We start from the raw sequence: 19,579 nt of genomic DNA, 5'->3' as shown, positions 1-19,579 counted from the left end.
CTAAGTTGCTATCCTGAATGCACTAGTTTTGACCTGAGAAGTTCATCTGTTTAGAAAGAGCTTGACTTCACTCTCAAGTCAGAAAATGTCAAACGTTCATCTTGGCTTTTCTCAGCTTGTTTGAAAACTGAACTGACTCCTTTAGACTCATTACTTTAAAAACAATGCATGTGAGTTTTCCCAACACACATACAGAAGTTTCTATGAGCAACTCGGAAGGCATCTTCACAAGAGTCTCATCTCGGAACCTTAAAGCTTTCTTCCTGATCCAAGGCCCTTCACTTCACTCCATATTCCAACATGATGCCTGTGCAGGACATTCATCAGGACCAACCCATAAGGTGAGTGGGGAGGAGGCTTGTTTCTGGAGGTCTGACATTGCTCATCACTGTTGGCTGGATTACAGCTGGCTTAGCCCCACTGGGCTATGCACATGGCCAGTCCTGTGTCTCCAGCACCTAGTGTGGTATCTGGACATAGAGGGTGTGGGTGATAGCTGGCATAGACTGTCAACTTGACAAGATCTTGAACCATCTAGTGACTCAAACCTGCAGGAATAAGGGTTCTGAATGGCAGGTGTCTAGGGAAGGGACCGGATTTGAGAAGATAAAGAAGACAGAAAGCTGGAACCAGAAGGTCTTGCATAAGCTAATAGCTTGTGCCAAGCATATGTATTAAGAAGTACAACATCTTATATACTATATTCAGTGGAAAATAGTCCAAAGTCAGCAGAAAGCTAAATCAAACGATGTTGGCAATAAGATCACAGAATACCCCAGCACCTCCACCTAACAACTGATAATCACAGCCCTGTAGAAGGAAATGCCAGGTTCCCAGAAACTGAAACCTTAACTTTTTCAAAGCCCTGGCCCAGCCCCAGACCAGCCCTTGCTAAGTCTGCCCCAGGGCAATAACACAGAACCAGTGTCCCCTTTGTCCTTCCATCATGGCCTCTGAGAAAGCTTTGGATGGGTGTGGCTCCCACCAATCTAGGAGACAAACCTCTGGGCGTGTCTGAGAGAATTTCTACATTAGGCCTGAAGTGGGAAGATCCACTGAATGTGGCTGGCACCATCCCAAGGGCTGGGGTCCTGGACTTAATAGGAAGAAACTGAGTATCAGCATGCATCTCTACTTCCTGACTGGGTGCAGTGTGACCAGCTCCTCATACTTCTGCCTCTGTGCCTTTCACACCAAAATGGACTGTACCCTGGAGCTGTGAGCCAAAATAACTCCTTCCTTTCATCCTTGCGTTGCTTTTGTTGAGTATTTTGCTGCAGCAATGGCCCAAGTAATTAGCACAGATTATAATCAATCTCAACTGAATGAGTGAACACTGTGAGAAAAGATGTCCTACCCTCATCCCCTGGGGAACACAGCAAGCTATAGGCTGCATCCTGGTTTCTTTCTCTCTAGTTCCCCTCCAACTCACAAGATAAAAGCCCTACTGTGTTGAAGAAGACATCATAAAAGGGAATGATCACCTTGCTGGTGACAAATAGAAACTAAGTCAAAAAGGCATGACTGTCACCAGTGATGGCTATCATTTTACAGGTAACTACATCTCAAAGAGGAGACACAGCTGGCTCTCTTTCTTCTGCCTCACTTGCTGGACTCTGCTGTGCACCAGACATTAAAAAGATGCTGGGACTCTTTAAGGCACCCACAACAGTCCTGCCCTGGTGAACTTACCTTTAATCAAGCATACAGGTTGCTGTATATCTATCCTCACCCCAGGTCTCTCATGCTCACCAGTAAAGATTGGGCAGCATTCTCCATCTTGGTCCAATGCTACTGTGCAGATATGAGCAAGATCACAGGAGACTACTGTCTCAGAGTCCTTTCCCACTACACACTTGTGAATGATAAAGGATAAAAGAGCTTTAAAATGGAGACACCAGCATGGACCACCCTAACCAGCCCATCAAAGCCATCATCACCAGTGGTGGAGCCAGTCGACAGCAGAGATCTCCTGGATCCACACAGAGAGAAGTGTGCATGGTCACTATTGTCACATGCCTACACGGGGTGCATCACCCGAATCCAACCATCACAACCAGAAACACAGATAGACAGACAGACAGATCTGTGAAAATCACATACAATACCAATGTCATGAGAATTGAACCCAAGTCTCTCGAACTGGTCCAGATAAAGAAAGGCTAGCCAGACAGCAAAGAAATGTTAAATCTTAGAGTTGGTTTGTTTGTTTGTTTGTTTGCTTGCTTGCTTGCTTTTAGATTGGCAAAATCTAAACCAAGTTGTTATACTAAGTAACAATGTTATATGAAGACTCCTGATTCTGATTGTTTTACTCTTAGCCATGCTGCCCTTTACCTTCCTACAGCTTACATTGCTGTCCAGTGTCACCCTGGGGCTGCAGTAGCTGCAAACCAAGAGATGTATTATAGGGGAAAGGTGAGTCCACTGTTATTCCAGCCAGCGATCTTCAACCATCCACCTTAACCTGTATCCTGTATCCACAAGCTTATATGCACACAAACACACACACACACACGCATTCATTCATGAATACACATATGCACACACACAGAGACACACACATTCACTCATGAATGCATACACACACATTCCCTCATGAATGAACACACACAGAAACACATACATTCACTCCTGAATGTACACATGTGCACACACACATTTACTCATGAATGCGCATGCACACACACACACACACACACACACACACACACACACACGAGTGGCGAATACCCCTTTGGACCCTCTCACTCAATCACAACTTCACACAGGTCTTACCCTTGTCTTTTGATCTTCATAAGAACACTAGATGGCTGAGGAGGAGCTTGTGGGGTTCCTGGGGACTGTGACTGTCCTCATGGCTTCAGCAGGTCTCCTTGGGTATGGCACCCCCATGTGTCCTGCCTGCCTTTGTCCTCACAATTTGGGGCTCTTGCGTCCCACACCTGGTAATGCTCTTTCCTCGTGACCCTGCTTCACCCATACCTGTTGCTGAGTCCAGTTCAAGGACATCTCATACATTCATGCTGCCAAGTGTGACTCAGAAAGACCTCCGCACAGCATGTGACTAACGACGGAACTGGCAGGGTTTGGGAGAACAATGCTCTGTAAGGCAGTCTGCAGATAAAGTCTACACTTCCTCTCAAGTCTCAACATGAGGCAATGTCCACACCATGTGCCCATCCCCTTGTCCTCCACATTCTGCCTTCATCTTTTTACTGACAGCCTACTGTGTACCAGCCATCTGCTGAACATCTGGATGCACCAAGACAATGCACGAGAGATCCAGGACAATGTTCAGACCACTACCTGAACCCAGGACCAAGTTGATCCTGAATAGGTCAGCTCTTGCCACGTGTTCATACTAACCTGCCCCTTCAACAGAGAGATCACACAGGTTTTGCATCTGTTTCTGGGGGACTTTAAAACAGATGAGAGCTCTACTATACCCTTTAGAATGCACAGAAGTCAGAGTTCACACTCTACTGATGCCTGGACTTGGCAACAATCATGGCTGGTAGCTAGTGAGATGGGCACCACGGTACCTTCTCACAGACTTTGACATCACCCTGCCCTTACCCTGTCTCTTTCTTTCCCAGGTGTGGGAGGGGCAATATGGCTATAGGTGTGTCTGTGTATACTCATAAGTACACACCAGGACTTGGTAGGCCTCGGCATTGCTATGTACTTGCCCTGCCTGCCCTACAACCAGGCAAGAACACTTCTACCAAGAACCTACCTTGAACCCCAAGCTCAGGCCCATAATTCACTACAGAAAAGACTGGAGCCTTGCCAACCCCAGAAATCCTCTAGCCATCTAAACCATGACTCAATGACCAAGATGGTTTTCAGTTCTTAGAACAGGAGGCTATTTCTGAAGGAACTTGGCCCAAACATTTCCAATTTTATCAACAGATAGAACTATTCTGGAAATTGATCAGCTTCTTGGTCATGGGGTGCAGAAAAGATGAATGATCTGTGCTGGCCCTGCCCAGCGTGAGCTCACAGGAAGAAGCTCAGGGAATGACACAACCTTGGCCTTCATGAGATAACTGAGTATTTTCTTCATACTGAAAAAGAAGAAGAAGAAGAAGAAAAGAGGAATATGGCTGGGGCTGACCTCCAGGCTCAGACTCTGGCACTCATATCTAGAGTGTTCCGTAAAGTTGAGTATGTAGGCTCTGGGGTATATCAATCAACGTCTTGTGAGCCTGATTTACAGCCAAACAGATGACAAAGGAGAGAAGACACAATGACTGAAGATGAGGCAAAAAATAATAATGTTCTATGAGGTAGCAAGTCCATTTGGGAAAGGGCGACACACCCGTGGGAGCAGGTTTCTCCCGGGAGCAGGACCTAGACAAACCAGAGTGAACCCTACACTCCAATCCATTGCCATGGTGAGACACTCCAGCCACCAGCCCTGACCTCTAAGGGTCAAGAGGTTGAAATACTGAGAACAGAAGGTCATGGTGGACCCTGGAAGGCTTTCTGCACCATGATAACAAAACCTCCTGATGCAAGGAGGACTGTAAAAGCCCACTGCAATTCACGATTCACAGTGAGAAGTTAACTTCTCAATCATTAAAGTTAGCCCCCAATCATTGGCAAGAGCATGCTTTGCAGAAAATGCAAAGGGAAAGCCTTGATAGAGACTGAAGGGACAATTGCAGCCATTGCAGGATGGGCTGAGAAGAGCCCTACCACGAGTGGTCTTCTTCTGTGTCCACTAAGGGCAGGAAACTCTCCATCCATGCCTGACCTGCCTTAACGGCCTCAGAGCCAGGGAGAGACGGCCCCTCTGGGACACATGCCCAGAGTCCTGAATGAAGTCATCGCTGTGTGCTGTTATTCTAGTTTTTAAAGGAAAAATTCCCTCTTGAGACCAGGGACCGCTGCCAAATTGCTAGGTTACCACAAGTGTGTTTGTAGTCATATTTACAAACTCCATTTATCTCCTGTCCCTGTGTTCATCACCAGAAACCATCTTGGTTCATGTCCCAGGACCTGGTTTTCAGATCAGACAGCCCGAGGCTGACTTAAAATCCACTCCTGTCTGGGAGCTGCACAGTAATAAGGATGTCCCCCTATTGTGGCCACCATCATTTTCAGTAGCTAAACTAGCTACTGAAAGCCATGCTTCCATCTTCTCGTTCCCCACATTGTGCCAATATCCTTTGACTGAGCACATACCATGTACCAGGCCTCTGGTGAGCATCTGATGCAATGATTCTATGCATTTCAACGTATGTTATCCTCAATATAAGTCTATGGAAAAGATGTGAAGGAGCAACTAGGCTCACAAAGCACTTTAAGTAACATGTTGAGGACCTGGAAAGATGGCTCCACCAGTTAAAATGCTTTCTGAACAATCGTGGAAACCTGATGTCAATCCCCAGTGCCCAAGTAAAAAAAGTGGCACACCAGGCACACACCTTAAAAGGCCAGCACTGGGGAGGTGGAGACAGGAGGATTCCTCGGGCTCACTGGCCAGCCAGTCTACCTACATTAGCAAGCTCCAGGTTGAGTGAAGAAGCCTGTCTCAAAAACTTAAGGTGAAGAGTGATTGAGGAAGGCATCTGTCATGAGCATCTGGCCACCACGTGCACACAAATACACATACAAACGTATCTACACACACATAGACAAGAACACACACACATATATATATATATATATTCCAATGTCATACTGCTACTAAGTGTGGGGAACCATATTTGAATTCCAAAAGTCTGATTCCAAATCTCATGCTAATCACACCAATCAACCCTCGCAGCCCAGGAATGAACTAGTCACATCACAGGTTCAACGCTGCATTCGATGACAGGATTGAGATAGACACAGGGAACCACAGGGCACACACAGGTGCCAACCTCTCCTGCACTGAGCAAACAATGTCCTCAATTTGTCTCCTGACCTTGAAGTCCCCTACACCATCAAGGCTACATCTCCCAAGTGCCGAGAGCTTAAGATCCACCTTGAACTCACCACAGTGAATGAAAGAAAACCAGTTCCCATTCTGATCTACATGGACACAAGAGTTTAGAACTTGCCATGCAGTTGTGAGTTTGTGCCTGGTGGGAAGAAGGGATTGGCAATACTAATGGAAACCATTGAAGGCAGCAATCTGGGATCCTAAAGGCCTCTAAGATTTCCTCCTCCATCTATCACTGAAGTCTCGCCATAGGTCTTTCTTTTACTCCTGCCTGTGCTCTATATGTAACTATGACCTCACAGTATCAGCTCTGCAGGCAGCCAGGAGCATCTCCATGGACCCATGTCCTGGTGCAGGCTCTGGGGGACCACCCATGGTAATGTTGACACTGCATTAAGCCATTAAAAAGGAAACAACCTGCTCCCATGAAGACAATGCAGAAATACACCTAAATAAAGGAAATAAGCCACTAGATGCTCAAATTTAAACCCCTTTCTTAGGTTCAGAGATGGTACTGAGAAAGGCCCATGTCCCAGGTGACAGTGTCAATTACACATAGATACCAAGTAGAGAGGAATAAGGGCCAGGCAGGCTGCAGTAGGGGCTGTGATCCAAAGCAATCCACAGATGCATCACTAAGAAGGTGAAGGAAATAGGAGAGAAGGCAGAAGGAACAGCCTGAGGCAGGAGTATACATGACATGCCATATGCCCCAAGTGTGATGTTGGAACTACCCCTCCCTCTGTGCACACAATGCTCTGGAATTGAGATAACAAACAGCTGGGGCGTTATGCAGTCGGGCCAAGCTACATCTGAAACCTTGTTCTTCCACATGCATGCAAAATCCTTCATCTGTCTTGAGTTTCCCCAGCCCTCTAAACAGGAAGCTATGATACATGCAGTCTATAGCGAAGCTGAACAGAGGAAATGGAATTTACCTACAGCACTTAGATGAGAAGAGACTCAGTTTCTCCAGTATCCTGTAACCTAAGCAGAAGAGCCCCTGGCTTTCTGTGGCCATACACATGGGCACACTTTCTTCCAGAGTTAATAATATGACAGCAACATCACCTGACACCAGAGGAAAAACATTGCCAGCTGTCTCATTGAGACATCTAGGATCTGATGAGATTGGACTCAGTTCCTGCCCTACTCACCACAGAAAGCCATGGGCAAGGCAGAGAACCCAAGTGAGTTAGCTCACAGTAATGGTGTGGGATTCGAGAGAGAAGGTCCCTGCAGAGCAGACCCATCTGCCTGCCCTGGCTGCTTTTATATTCTTCCTGCCCTGGAAACCTGTGAACAAGCTGTGCAAAAAGCAGCCACCACCAAGGCCAGCGTCCTACCCAGAACCTACGGAGAAGAACCTGAGGTTCTTTAGCTATAGGAGATGAGGAGGGGGAGTGGATGGTGTGCAAAGGGCTGACTGACAGCTGAATGCAGGCCTGGACCAGCTTACCGTGCCTGTGGTGGGGATGCTCAGAAAGACAGAGCTCTGAATGAAAAGGGTGGAGAGGAGACAAAATAAAACACAATAAAGTAAAAATAAAACGACCTCATTACCAGCTCAGCTAAAGGCCAACCCCATTTGTGGCCAACTAAGACTCTTCTAATTTGGTCGGCATGTCTTATTTTAAACTCATTGAACAGTTTATTTCCAGACTAGCCCAGGGCTGTGTCTACACAGTCAGAGATTCACAGAAATTCTGAGGTGGAGGAACATTTGAGGTCACTCTGACCAACTCCCTATTTTCTGGGACTTTCTGAGGCCTGGAGGTTGGAGGACAGTTGAAGACCACTCTTCTGCCAGTGTAGAGATGGAATTAACACACCTTTGCTGCCTTGTAATCTAAGTTTCTCCTGCTTCCCAGAGATACAAGAATCTACGCCTGAGTCAGGCGGGCCAGACAGCTGAGTGCGGTGAGGAGCTTGACACCAGGCCTGATGGCCTGAGTTGGATCCCCAGAACCCACAGGATAGAAGAATGAACCAACTCTCACAAGTTATCCTCTGACCTCCACACACATGTCCATTCACATATACATGCATGAAAAAATAAATAAATAATAGATATATAGATGATAGATGCATAGATAGATAGATACATACATATATAGATACATAGATATACAGATACATAGATACATATATAAATACATATATAGATACATAGATACATAGACACATAGATAGATACATACATATATACATAGATATATAGATACATAGATACGTATATAGATACAAAGATACATAGACACATAGATAGGTACATACAGACATACATAAATACATGATAGGTAGATAGATAGATAGATAGATAGATAGATAGATAGATAGATAGATAGATGCAGTAAAAAAGGGAAAGTGTCTATGACTAAATACCACTGGTATGTTTGTGCTAAATACAGTGTGCCATGGGGACAAATGTCTGTAAATATCTCACTCTCCTCTGCTTTCCTAATAATGGCTTCTTTATCTGTTTCCACGGTCATACCCTTGGATATTCTTTTTACGGTCTTTTATTCTCCTCTCATAAAAGAATCCCATTTATTTGTAGATGCCTCTTCCGCCTCGGAAAGTGTCTACTGCCAATCAATCTCTGACCTTAGAGTACATGGTAACACCCAGGACAGCAGCTGGCAAGCTAGTGACCATGTGATGTGACGTCCATTTTATGCTGAACACAAGGGAGAGCTGATTTGAAAGAACAATTATGGCTACACACTCTTTGTTAGTCTCCATCGCTCATTCTTTAAGAATGGTGTTGGGCAATGTCTTCTGGGTAAGTGGCCTGTGACTGGACTCTTGGAGTCCTCCTCCCAGCGTTGCCACATGTATTCAAGTTCCCGCTCTGGTAACTAACCTTATGCAATATGGTAAAGCAAGCATCATCCATCCAAAGAGAGACTGGAGGACTCAACGTTCTACAAGAGCTCCCAAGACGCACCCAATCACCGGGTCTCCATCCCGCGGAAGGAGGCTGTGAGCACTACCCCAAAGCAGGCACAGCACAAGTCCCTAGGAACCTGAATCTGTGCCATTCCATTTATTCTGAAGACCCAGAGAAAGCTCAGTGAACTCAGCAAAGACAGGGAACAGAGAAGGAAAGGGGATCCACAGAGGCTCTCTAGAGGGATGCTGGAAGAGGTATTTGCCAAGCAAGGAGTAGGGAGTGGGCATGCAGACAGGAGTAACCCTAAAGGCAGCAGTGTAAGCAAGAGTCAGCATACGGCGTGTATGGACATGTGCAGGCTTTAGTAGAAACAGAACATAAAACCCTAAGATATGAAGATGAAGGAGATGAAGCTGAATGGGCAGACACAGGCTGGACTGGACAGATGATCGTCATCTACCAAACAGAGCAACTTGAACCTGGAGGACAGGTCTTAACTAACCTCACCCTGAGTTCTGGAAAAGAAATTCTCTGAATCCCCTGAGTCCACTTCAGAATCTATGTATTTTTTCCTGAATAAATGTTTCAAAGACACCCATGACTCCCAAAAGTTTCAGATCAACCTCCAGAGGGTATGAGAATCCACTGGGTTTTCACTTCCTTCCCATGATTTAAGCTTTAAGACCCATGGTATTTATGTTTTCTTGTTTTAAAAAATGGTAAGAAATATTTTTAAAACGTGCTCGGGCTTGTGGGGTAGATCAAGGATATATAGAAATAGATACCAACGAGGCCTGGTGGTATAGATACCTTTAATTCCAGCCCTTGGGAGGCAGAGACAGGTGGATCTCTGTAAGTTCTGAGCCAACCATGGCTACACAGTAAGACCCTGTCACAAAAGATGGGGGAGGGTAAAAATAGCTACTCACAATTACTCAGATGAATACGAAGACAGAAATAAGATCACTGAAGGAAAAAATGCAGCCAGAACCTGTGGCCCCTCACCCCGAGACCAGCATCTAGAGGTAGAAGAAGAGTGAGCATATGAAGATGATGAAGGAGGAAGTGGTCCGGGGAGTTGAAGGGATTAAAAGTCCAAATTAGATGCTGAGAAGGATGGGGTCACAGACCAAATGCTGTCAAGAAAGAAACCCAGGGAGACCTTAGAACCACTAATTGGGCTTTGTGTCATTGAGATTACTGGCCACCTTGGCTGGAATAGCAGTGTCTAGGCCAGCAGGAAGAACGGTTATGGGTCTATTTGCAAAGTGTTGAAGAAAAGCTAATGAGTGTGATAGGCAAGAAATCGTCATGGATACAGCAGAAACATGAAGGATGCTTTTTGTCTTGCTTCAGCACAGAAAAGCCTTGAGCTTATTGATAGGCAGAGAACAGACAAGCAAGTGGGGGCTGCAGGTCACAGAAAGAAGAGATGATGGGGAAAACTATACCTGTGAGGAGATAGTGCATGTGGTACAGAGGTTAGCTGTCCCTGGGGACTGATGTGTTTCTGAACCACATAGGGTTCTACCATGATGCTGCCAATACTAACAACTGATGGAGCTGGGAGGAAGAGGTGAAGCTGCAACTGCCCTACATTTCAGAGTGAGGCATGGTGGCACTGAGGGCTCATCCTCCCCCAGAAGAGGACCTCTAGCCACTTCTTTCTGTGGTTTTGAAAGCAAGCACCTCTGTTGCTCATGGTAGGCTCTAAGGGGCTGCAGTTGGCTGATAACAGCACACTCTTGCATCCAATGCTGAGTTATTTGAGGCTCAGGGCTGATGCCCAGAGAACATATCCAGCTGTGTCTGCCAAAGGTCATCCTGAGAGTTAATGTTTCATTTCTTCATCATTGGTCAGGAGTAAAGAGCAGACACACCCATTGGCTTGGTACATGACGTTGGGTGGAGCAGAGGAGCTCACATTTTGGAAAGGAAAGGCATAACTGAGTGACTTGAATGAATTAGACAAGTGGATCAAAGGGAGAGGGAAGAAAAGAAGATAAAATTTGCCAGGAATGAGGTCAAAAATGAGAATTACATAGGCATAGAGGCTGAAGATTCAAGATCTCGCTCAACCTTGAGAAATGCAACCATGAAAACAGCTTCTCTCCAAAGCCAGGGGAGTGTGTGTCCATTGCCACACTCCCAGATGTGTCACTTGTCACATTAGATCTGAAGGAAGTCTTTGTGTATTTAAAATAAAAGTCAGGAAAGATAAAATAGAGAAAGTGGACAGAAAATGTTGCCTATTTAAAAAGGACAAGAACAGGAAAACAAAGGCCCCTGGGAGATTCGATGGGTATCCCAGAACTTTTTAAGGAGCAACAGTGTCCAAAAGTGTCCAAAAAGTGAAGAAATTGAAGAAGATATTAGAAGATGGAAAGATCTCCAATGTTCCTAGATCAATAAGATTAATAGAGTAAAAATGTCCATCCTACCAAAAGCAATCTACAGATTTAAAACAATTTTCATAAGAATTCTAATACAATTCTTCACAGAATTTAGGACAACTTTTTTATTATTATATTTTTATTAGGTATTTCTTCATTTACATTTCAAATGCTCTACCAAAAGTCCCCTATACCCTCCCCCTGCGCTGCTCCCCTACCCACCCACTCCCACTTCTTGGCCCTGGATTTCCCCTGTACTGGGGCATATAAACTTTGCTAGACCAAGGGGCCTCTCTTCCCAATGATAGCCAACTAGGCCATCTTCTGATACATATGCAGCTAGAGTCAAGAGCTCTGAGGTACTGGTTAGTTCATAATGTTGTTGCACCTACAGGGTTGCAGATCTCTATAGCTCCTTGGATACTTTCTCTAGCTCCTCCATTGGGGGCCCTGTGATCCATCCAATAGCTGACTGTGAGCATCCACTTCTGTGTTTGCCAGGCCCCGGCCTAGCCTCACAAGAGACAGCTATATCAGGGTCCTTTCAGCAAAATCTTGCTGGCGTATGAGATGGTGTCTGCGTTTGGTGGCTGATTATGGGGTGGATCCTGGGGTGCGGCAGTCTCTAGATGGTTAGGACAACTTTTAACTTCATATGGAAAAACACAAATACCCAAGATAGCTAAAACAATTCTGCATGATTAAAAAATGACTGGAGGTATTCCCATTGCTGATCTTAAATTACAGTGAGTGATAGCCTCCCTCTAACCCCGTGGCTAATTCACTCAAGGATAAAAAGTAATTTTAAGAGAAAGCATAGTATTGGCACAAAAGCAGGCATGTTGATCAGTGGAACAGAACTGAACACTCAGAAATAAGTCCACGCACCTGATTCTTTTTTAATGAAGAAGTCAGAAATACACATTGGAAAAAAGACAGCATTTTCAACAAATGGTGCTGCTCAAACGGGATGTCTGCATATAGAAGAACAAAAACAGACCCATACTTACCACCCTGAACAAAACTCAACTCCAAAGGGATCAAAGACCTTAACATAAGACCATATATACTGAATCTGATAGAAGTAAGGAATAGTCTCGAACTCAGCACAGGAAAAGACTTTCTGAACAGAACATAACACAGGCAGTAAGATCAATAAATAATAAACAGGACCTCATAAAACTGAAAAGCTTCTGTGTAGCAAAGGGCAGGCTCACTTGGACAAAACAGCAGGCTACAGGATGGGGTGTTTACCAACTACACATTCAATAGAGAGTTAATATCCAAAATACGTAAAGAACTCAAAAACCTGGGCATCAGGGTGACAAATAATCCAGTTTTAAAATGGGGTGCAAATCTAAACAGAGAATTCTCAAAAGAGGAAATTTCAATATCCTGAGAAGCACTTAAAGAAATGTTCAACATCCTTAGTCATTACGGAATTCAAATCAAGAGATTTGAGATTCCATCTTACATCAGTCAGATGCCAAAAATCGATAAAAACAAGTGACAGCTTATGATGTCGAGGATGTAGAGGAAGGGGACACTCATCCATTGCTGGAGTGTGAACTTGTACGGACACCATGGAAATCAGTGCGGTGGTCCCCCTATGGGGATCCACCTATTTAAAGATCCAGCTATTCTACTCTTGGGCATTAACCCAAGGGACACTTTGTCCTACCACAGAGACACTTGTTCAACCATGCTCATTGCTGCTCTCTATATAGTAGCCAGATATCAGAAACAACCTAGATGTCTGTCAATAGATGAATGGATAAAGAAAATATGGTGCATTTACACAATGGAATATTATTTAGGAATTAAGAAATGAAATTATGAAATTTTCAGAATGAAAATGAATAGAACTAAAAAAAAAATTCATCCTAAGTGACATAACTCAGACCTAGAAAGATAAATACAATATGTGCTGACTTATATGCGTGTGTGATAGTTTGAATAAAAATGACACATGTAGGCCCTTATGGAGTGGCACTATTAGGAGGTATGGCCTTATTGGAGGACCTGTAGCTTTGTTGGAAGAAGTGTGTCACTAGGGGATGGACTTTTGGGTCTCAGAAGCTCAAGCCTAGCCAGGCTGTCACTGTCCTTTCCTGCTGCCCTCACAGGCAGGTCATTCTCTAGCACCATCTCTGCCTGGCCTGCAGGCTGCCGTGCGTCCCGCCGTGATGATAAACCTCTGAAACTGTACGCCTGCCCCAGTTAAATGCTTTTCTTCATAGAGTTACCGTGGTCACGGTGTCTCGTCACAGCAATAGAACCCTAAGATAATGTGGGTGCTCGCTGTTAAGTCACTGATAAGCAGACTACAATCCATAGAACCACAGAGTCTGGGTAGAGAGGAAGGGACTAGTGGTAAGTGATAGATCTCCCTAGAAGGGGAAGTAGAAGAGGTAGTTATGGACGGACAGAGGTGGGGGTGGACACTGGAACAGGAGGATGAAACAAGGAAGAGGAAGGAAAGGGGGTGACGGAGGGAACTCAGGGAACAGCTAAAACTAAGGCCCATTGCGGAAGGGCGTGTCATATGGAAACCTAACACCGTAGAAGCTTCCTAAAATGTATACATCTTGAAGGAAATCTAAATGAAATTGCCAAATAAGAGAGACAGCCCCAACTAGACATCTTTCATTACCAACTAAAGTTTCCAGTACCAGAGTAGGTTACATTTAATCAAGTTCTTGACCAAAGGGGTTCCATAGTAACCCCTAAACAACCAAAGTCACCGTCAAAGTTATTGGTGCCTCTCCATAAACTGACGGTAAGGCCCTATTGCTGAAAATAACACTCAAGTTCAAGGCCAGCCTGAACTCTAGTCTAAAGGAATGTGTTTCTGACAAATACATTAGAGATTAATATTTAAGATGATTAAAAAATACAGTCCTTTTCATTTTACTCTAGATTTGTGGAATCAAAGCAGTAAAAGAGACGCTTTATCTAATCTGAACGCACGAAAGAGGAGCTCTTCCAGTGTGATTCTTTCTTATCTGAAGTTTCTCAAGAGACGAGCATACCAAATTTTAGGACCAGATAAGAAAGCTTAATTTCATTTTAAAAGAATGAAGAATCAAAAATAGAGCTAAAGGAGAGGTCTAGAGTTTAACGGTCTTGAATTTTAGACAACAGCAATATAACCAAAATGAGTGAGCAAAGGCTGGTGCGCCCGGGAAGCATGCAGTGAAGCCCCAGGCTCAAATCTCAGTACCCGGAAAGAATAGAGGCTTGACTGTGAAAGAGGTAGAGAGGATCTGATTGGTCAAAGGCCTTCTCCATAGGCTGGAACTTATCCTGATATTGCAAAGCCAGACAAAAGCCCATGGCTGAGGAGGCCATAGAGGGGAACCTCCTGTTGTTTGCTAAGTAGTCAAGTAGTCAAACTGCCTTCCGAATATTTATGTTCGCACCTTTAGATTTGTGCTGTTCTCGACCTCGGCCAGAGAGGTTTCTTTCTGCAGTGGGCAGCAGTGAAGGCAGACTCATGACGGGTCAAAAACTCTGAAACTCATTGATCAGACTTAGCTATAGATGGAACAACCATGTCGGTCTCTACTAAGCACTACCCAGGGAATACTGGGGAAGAAAGGGTGACAAGGCCAGAGCGAGAGAACGGAGAGCTGTGAGGCACTGTCCTCTGAACACAAATGGCTGATGCACACATGAACACACAACAACTGTGGTTACCTGCACAGAACCTTCATAAGATCAAGTCTGTAAAATTTCTAGCAGGGGTGGAGAAGGGGCTCCTAAGGCACCCACGCCCAAGAAGCCATCAGCATCTGATGGATGCTAACAGGGAGAGAGCAACTTTCTTTAGGAATGTGGCCACTGATAGGTTTCTCAGGCCTCAATGGAATGACCCAACACCAAGGTGCTTATGGGTAGCACCGACGGGACTCAGCATGTTTAAAGGGGGATGAGAGGCATGAACTTGTGAGTTCAGAGCCGGAGGGAAGCAGAGAGGGAATATGACCAAGATTTATTTGTACATATATGGAATAAATAAATATTTTTTAATTAAAATGTTTTATAAGATAACGTTTTGCCATATAAAGTCCTCACTTTCTATTTACCATGTTAGCATAGCCTTGCTGTTATTTTTTGTTTTATTGGTTTCTACTTCCTCCTTTTCCCTCCCCCTTTTCTCCTCCTCCCCCTCCCCCACCAAAGGAAAATGAATTTACAGTTTGGTTAAATCGACCTGGCATTACGCTGTAGTCTTGACTTTAATCAGATTTTTTTTCTTCCTTCTCCTTTTTTGTTTTGTTGGTTTCTTCCTTTCCTTTTATTGTTTTATTTTATTTTGAAATGGGATATCACTGTGTAGCCCAGGCTGGCCTGGTACTTTCTATGACGCGCAAGCTAACCTCAAACTTGAAGCAATCCTCCTGCCTTAGTCTGAGTGTTGAGGTGGCAAGTGTAAACCTGCCCCAACACAAGCAGCTTCATCAACATGAGCTCATACCTCTGTGCAAAACAATTTTCTTGAATAGTTAAAAGAGGGAGGGAAAGAAACGTTTGCTTTCTAATGCATGCCTTAATTAAAAGAAGTTGGGGAAGGAAGGTTAATCAGAAATGAACCCATCTAAAATTCTCATCATCTGAAAATGGCCAAAATTGCCAAGCAGCCAATTTATGTAAAACTGGGGGGTCTCTGGCAAGAATGACTGGCTAGTCTTAGCTTTGAAGTCACGGGTTTATCTTTTTATATGAATTCCTCATCTTTGGCTTTCAGCGCTGTTGCCAGATTCCACGAGAAGGTAAGTTACTAAGAACAGCTAGCAGTTCTGGGGTTTAGCAACAACCTCCCAGCTTCCTTCCCACCCTGAGATCCTGGGGCCCCCAACAGACATTAAAATGTCCTAACTGTCCTTCCCCGTGCAGCCTGTTATCACCACACCCACCTGACTACATGGACATCACTCTTCTACAGTGAAGATGGCTGGCTCCCCAGGAAACTCGAGGAACCCAAGCCTTGGTCTTTTGTGTCTCCATTCCTGCATCCTGTGCTGCTTTGAGTCAAAGTCAGTGAAGAAAGATCTCTTTGTGTTATGAAGCTTGCAGAATGGTGGCCACCACACCCCAAGGAGTAGACATGGATTTACCACAGAGGAACACCTCACCTCCTTGAAGCTTGTATATCAGAAGGAGGAAAGGGAAAAAAGGGTGGGCGGGGAGAGCCTATTTGGAATGTGCAGGGCTCCCTGTCACTGATCCTGACACTCCAAAACACTCGGTTCAACTCAGCCTGCCTCCTGAGCAACAAATGTCCTCAGCTACTTAAAAATACTGGCGTGTTCATCCTTTCGTTTCATCACTAGATAAAGAACTACAACTGCTTTCATCATCAAGTATCTTAAATATACTCATACCTGGAATGACTAATAACACAGACACATACAGACCTATCATCTGGATGTTTTAAGCACAGAGGACACAAAAGCATATGGGCTGGTAATGTCCCCAATCAGCTCTGAATCCAATGGCCTCTGACTCACTCCCATACCTACACCATTCGGTCATGAGTCTGCAACATGGATATTGGCTGATGTATAACAGAGGCTGTGAAATACTGTGCTGTCCTCAATGAGAGTTTTTCATACTCAAAATGCATGGTGGAACATGGGTCCGGAGGAAGTGCCTTCTGTTGGTAGACGTATATCATACATCTTACCATGTTCTCAGCCACCATTATCCTTCCTTAGAACTGGAAGAAACACAAAGGATCCATCAAACTCAACCTTCTCACCTTACAGGTAGGAAAAGTTGTCTCTAAAGGACTAAGCAATGTGCCCAGAGTCCTACAATTCTCCCTCAAAGCAGGACTGCAAGCTACTTCTCTAGCAACACACAGCTAAGGCTTTTTCTATCATGACGTATTGCTTTCATGAGAAATGAAATGAAACCCGTGTGTCCTCACTTCGCCCATCAGCTGGAGCTAATGGAAGAGCCGACGTGGTTTTTGGTACCTGCTTATCAAGTTCACTTCCTTTGACTGGGTTTCCAGGATGCCTGCTCTCTCCTCTGTAGCTTCTCTCCCACTCCAGTATTTGTCCCAATCTCCCATCCACTGCCACACTGAGCCTCATTCTCTCCCCACTTAGCTGTATCTGGCTCATCTCATCAAAGCACTGGGCTGTCTAGTACCCCTTTAATGGCCTCAAATCCCACCATATGAACAGAACTGCCTGCCCATGCCTCCCACACCTGCCCCACATCACTGACCAAGATTCCTCCAGCAGATCTTCTCTTACACACATGCACACGCTCCCTCCATCATCGCATGGCATTGTACAAGCTAGAAGGAACACAGAAAGAAGATAGGGGCCACCTGCATGGCTTGGCAGGCAAAGGTGCTTGCTGCCAAGACTGATGATCTGAGTTTGATTCCTGGAACCCTCGTGGTGGAAGGAGAGTTCTAACTCCTAAAAGTTGTTCTCTGACCTCCACAGGTATGCCATGGCGTGTGTGTGTGTGTGTGTGTGTGTGTGTGTGTACGCAATACACACACAAGTGCCTGGACACACATATAAATAAAGAACTGTATTTAAAGGTTTTAAAAGAAAGGGGGACTAAAGAAAGAACAAAAACATACATAATCCTCAAACAACAATCTAAGCCTGAAAAGCGACAATCGAGCTACAATTAACAATCTTCCTTTGAACGAGCTGCCAAGCGACTAAATCTTCCGTCAAGGCAGCGGAATCAAATCCAGAGACGTTGAGAAGGCTGCCACACCCACATTTTTTATGTCAGGGGGAAAGCAAGGCATCTGGACTTCTAATTACTCACAGCCTCAAGACTCCACATGAATCTAACTCCTACTTCCCAGACGCCTCCCTGAGAGGCCGGGCTCTGGTTTCACAGGCACCATGCCACCTCAGAATGGCGTCTGCGCCTAGACTCCGTGAAACTGGGGAGTCTTTGAATGGTTTCTGCCTGTGGCCTTCGGGTCTTCACGATCAGACCTTCTGGGAGTGCTCCAGGGAGACCTAGTCCTTACAATTTTGGAAACTGCCTAGTTGGACCCTAGGTCCAGAAGAAATTACTGCACTAGAATTAAGCATTTTTTCTTTAAAAATTCTAAGGTGTGATAATTTCTGAATCACTTTCCTGTAGAGCTGGGCCTGCGATCATTCCCAGCAGGGTTTTCATACAGAATTCCTCAGCAGGAGGCTTCTTTTCTTCCCTTTGTCTTGGTTCTTGACCCCTGGGATTTGGAGATAGATGATAGGTAGATAGATAGATAGATAGATAGATAGATAGATAGATAGATAGATAGATAGATAGATGGATGGATGGATGGATGGATGGATGGATGGATGGATAGATAGATAGATAGATAGATAGATAGATAGATAGATAGATAGATAGATAGATCCACCTGAATGTTGAGTCCTGGAATAATATTAGGAATGTGCTTGTGTGCAACTCCTTCTGATACATAAGACAGATACCCAGAGAGATTAATTAACAAATTAACTAATGGGATAGGTACCCATTTGTTCTGTCCACAATCTAAGACGCTTATGCCCCACTGAGTTCTGAAGGCAATTTTTTTTCTCAGCTCAACCCCGTTCCTAGAGACCACAAAACCATCTTTAAAATAGACTTGCTGTTCTCTGCTATGTAAACCGCCCGCAGCTCACATGAACCGGGTACTCCTGAAAGGCAGGCTGGACTGAAAGAGACTAGATAGAGAAAAGAATGAGGCCAAAACAAATTTTTCTCTGATCAAGGCCACTTAAAGTTTACTTAGAGTCTAAGCTTATATCATGGGTAGGCCCATTCCTACCCAAATTGTTGCTCAGCTTCTCCAGTGACAGCTCTGACACTTGTCAGAAAGCGCGTCTTCAGAATCTATTCCTGAGCAAGTGAGTGAAATCCAAGGCTACCCAAAATGAGTTTGTTGAGCTCTGGTATGAAAAGTGTACACTTAGAAGAAGTGACAGGATTCACAAAAGAGAAATTTTGTTTTCAAAGTCACTAAAAACCTGCTATACACAAACTTTTCTGTAAGTTATAAGGCTTTATAACTACCTGGTACATAAATTTCATCCAGTAATGATAGTTTTTATAATGATTAAGTGGGATGGGCTGATGAGATGGCTCAGCGGGTAAGAGCACTGACTGCTCTTCCGAAGGTCCTGAGTTCAAATCCCAGCAACCACATAGTGGCTCATAACCACCTGTAATGAGATCTGGCGCATCTGAAGATAGCTACAGTGTACTTATGTATAATAATAAATCTTTTTTTAAAAAGGGGGGGGTGGGATGGGGATGGTGGGACAGCCCAGAGTTAGAAGCAAGGAAGATGCCTTCATCATCAGTTGAGGGCAT

This window comes from Mus caroli, unplaced genomic scaffold (assembly GCF_978045245.1).
Source record: "Mus caroli unplaced genomic scaffold, Mus_caroli_1 scaffold_18, whole genome shotgun sequence".
NCBI classification, from domain to species: Eukaryota; Metazoa; Chordata; class Mammalia; order Rodentia; family Muridae; genus Mus; species Mus caroli.
The sequence above is the reverse complement of the archived record's forward strand: the minus strand, read 5'-3'. Positions refer to the sequence as shown.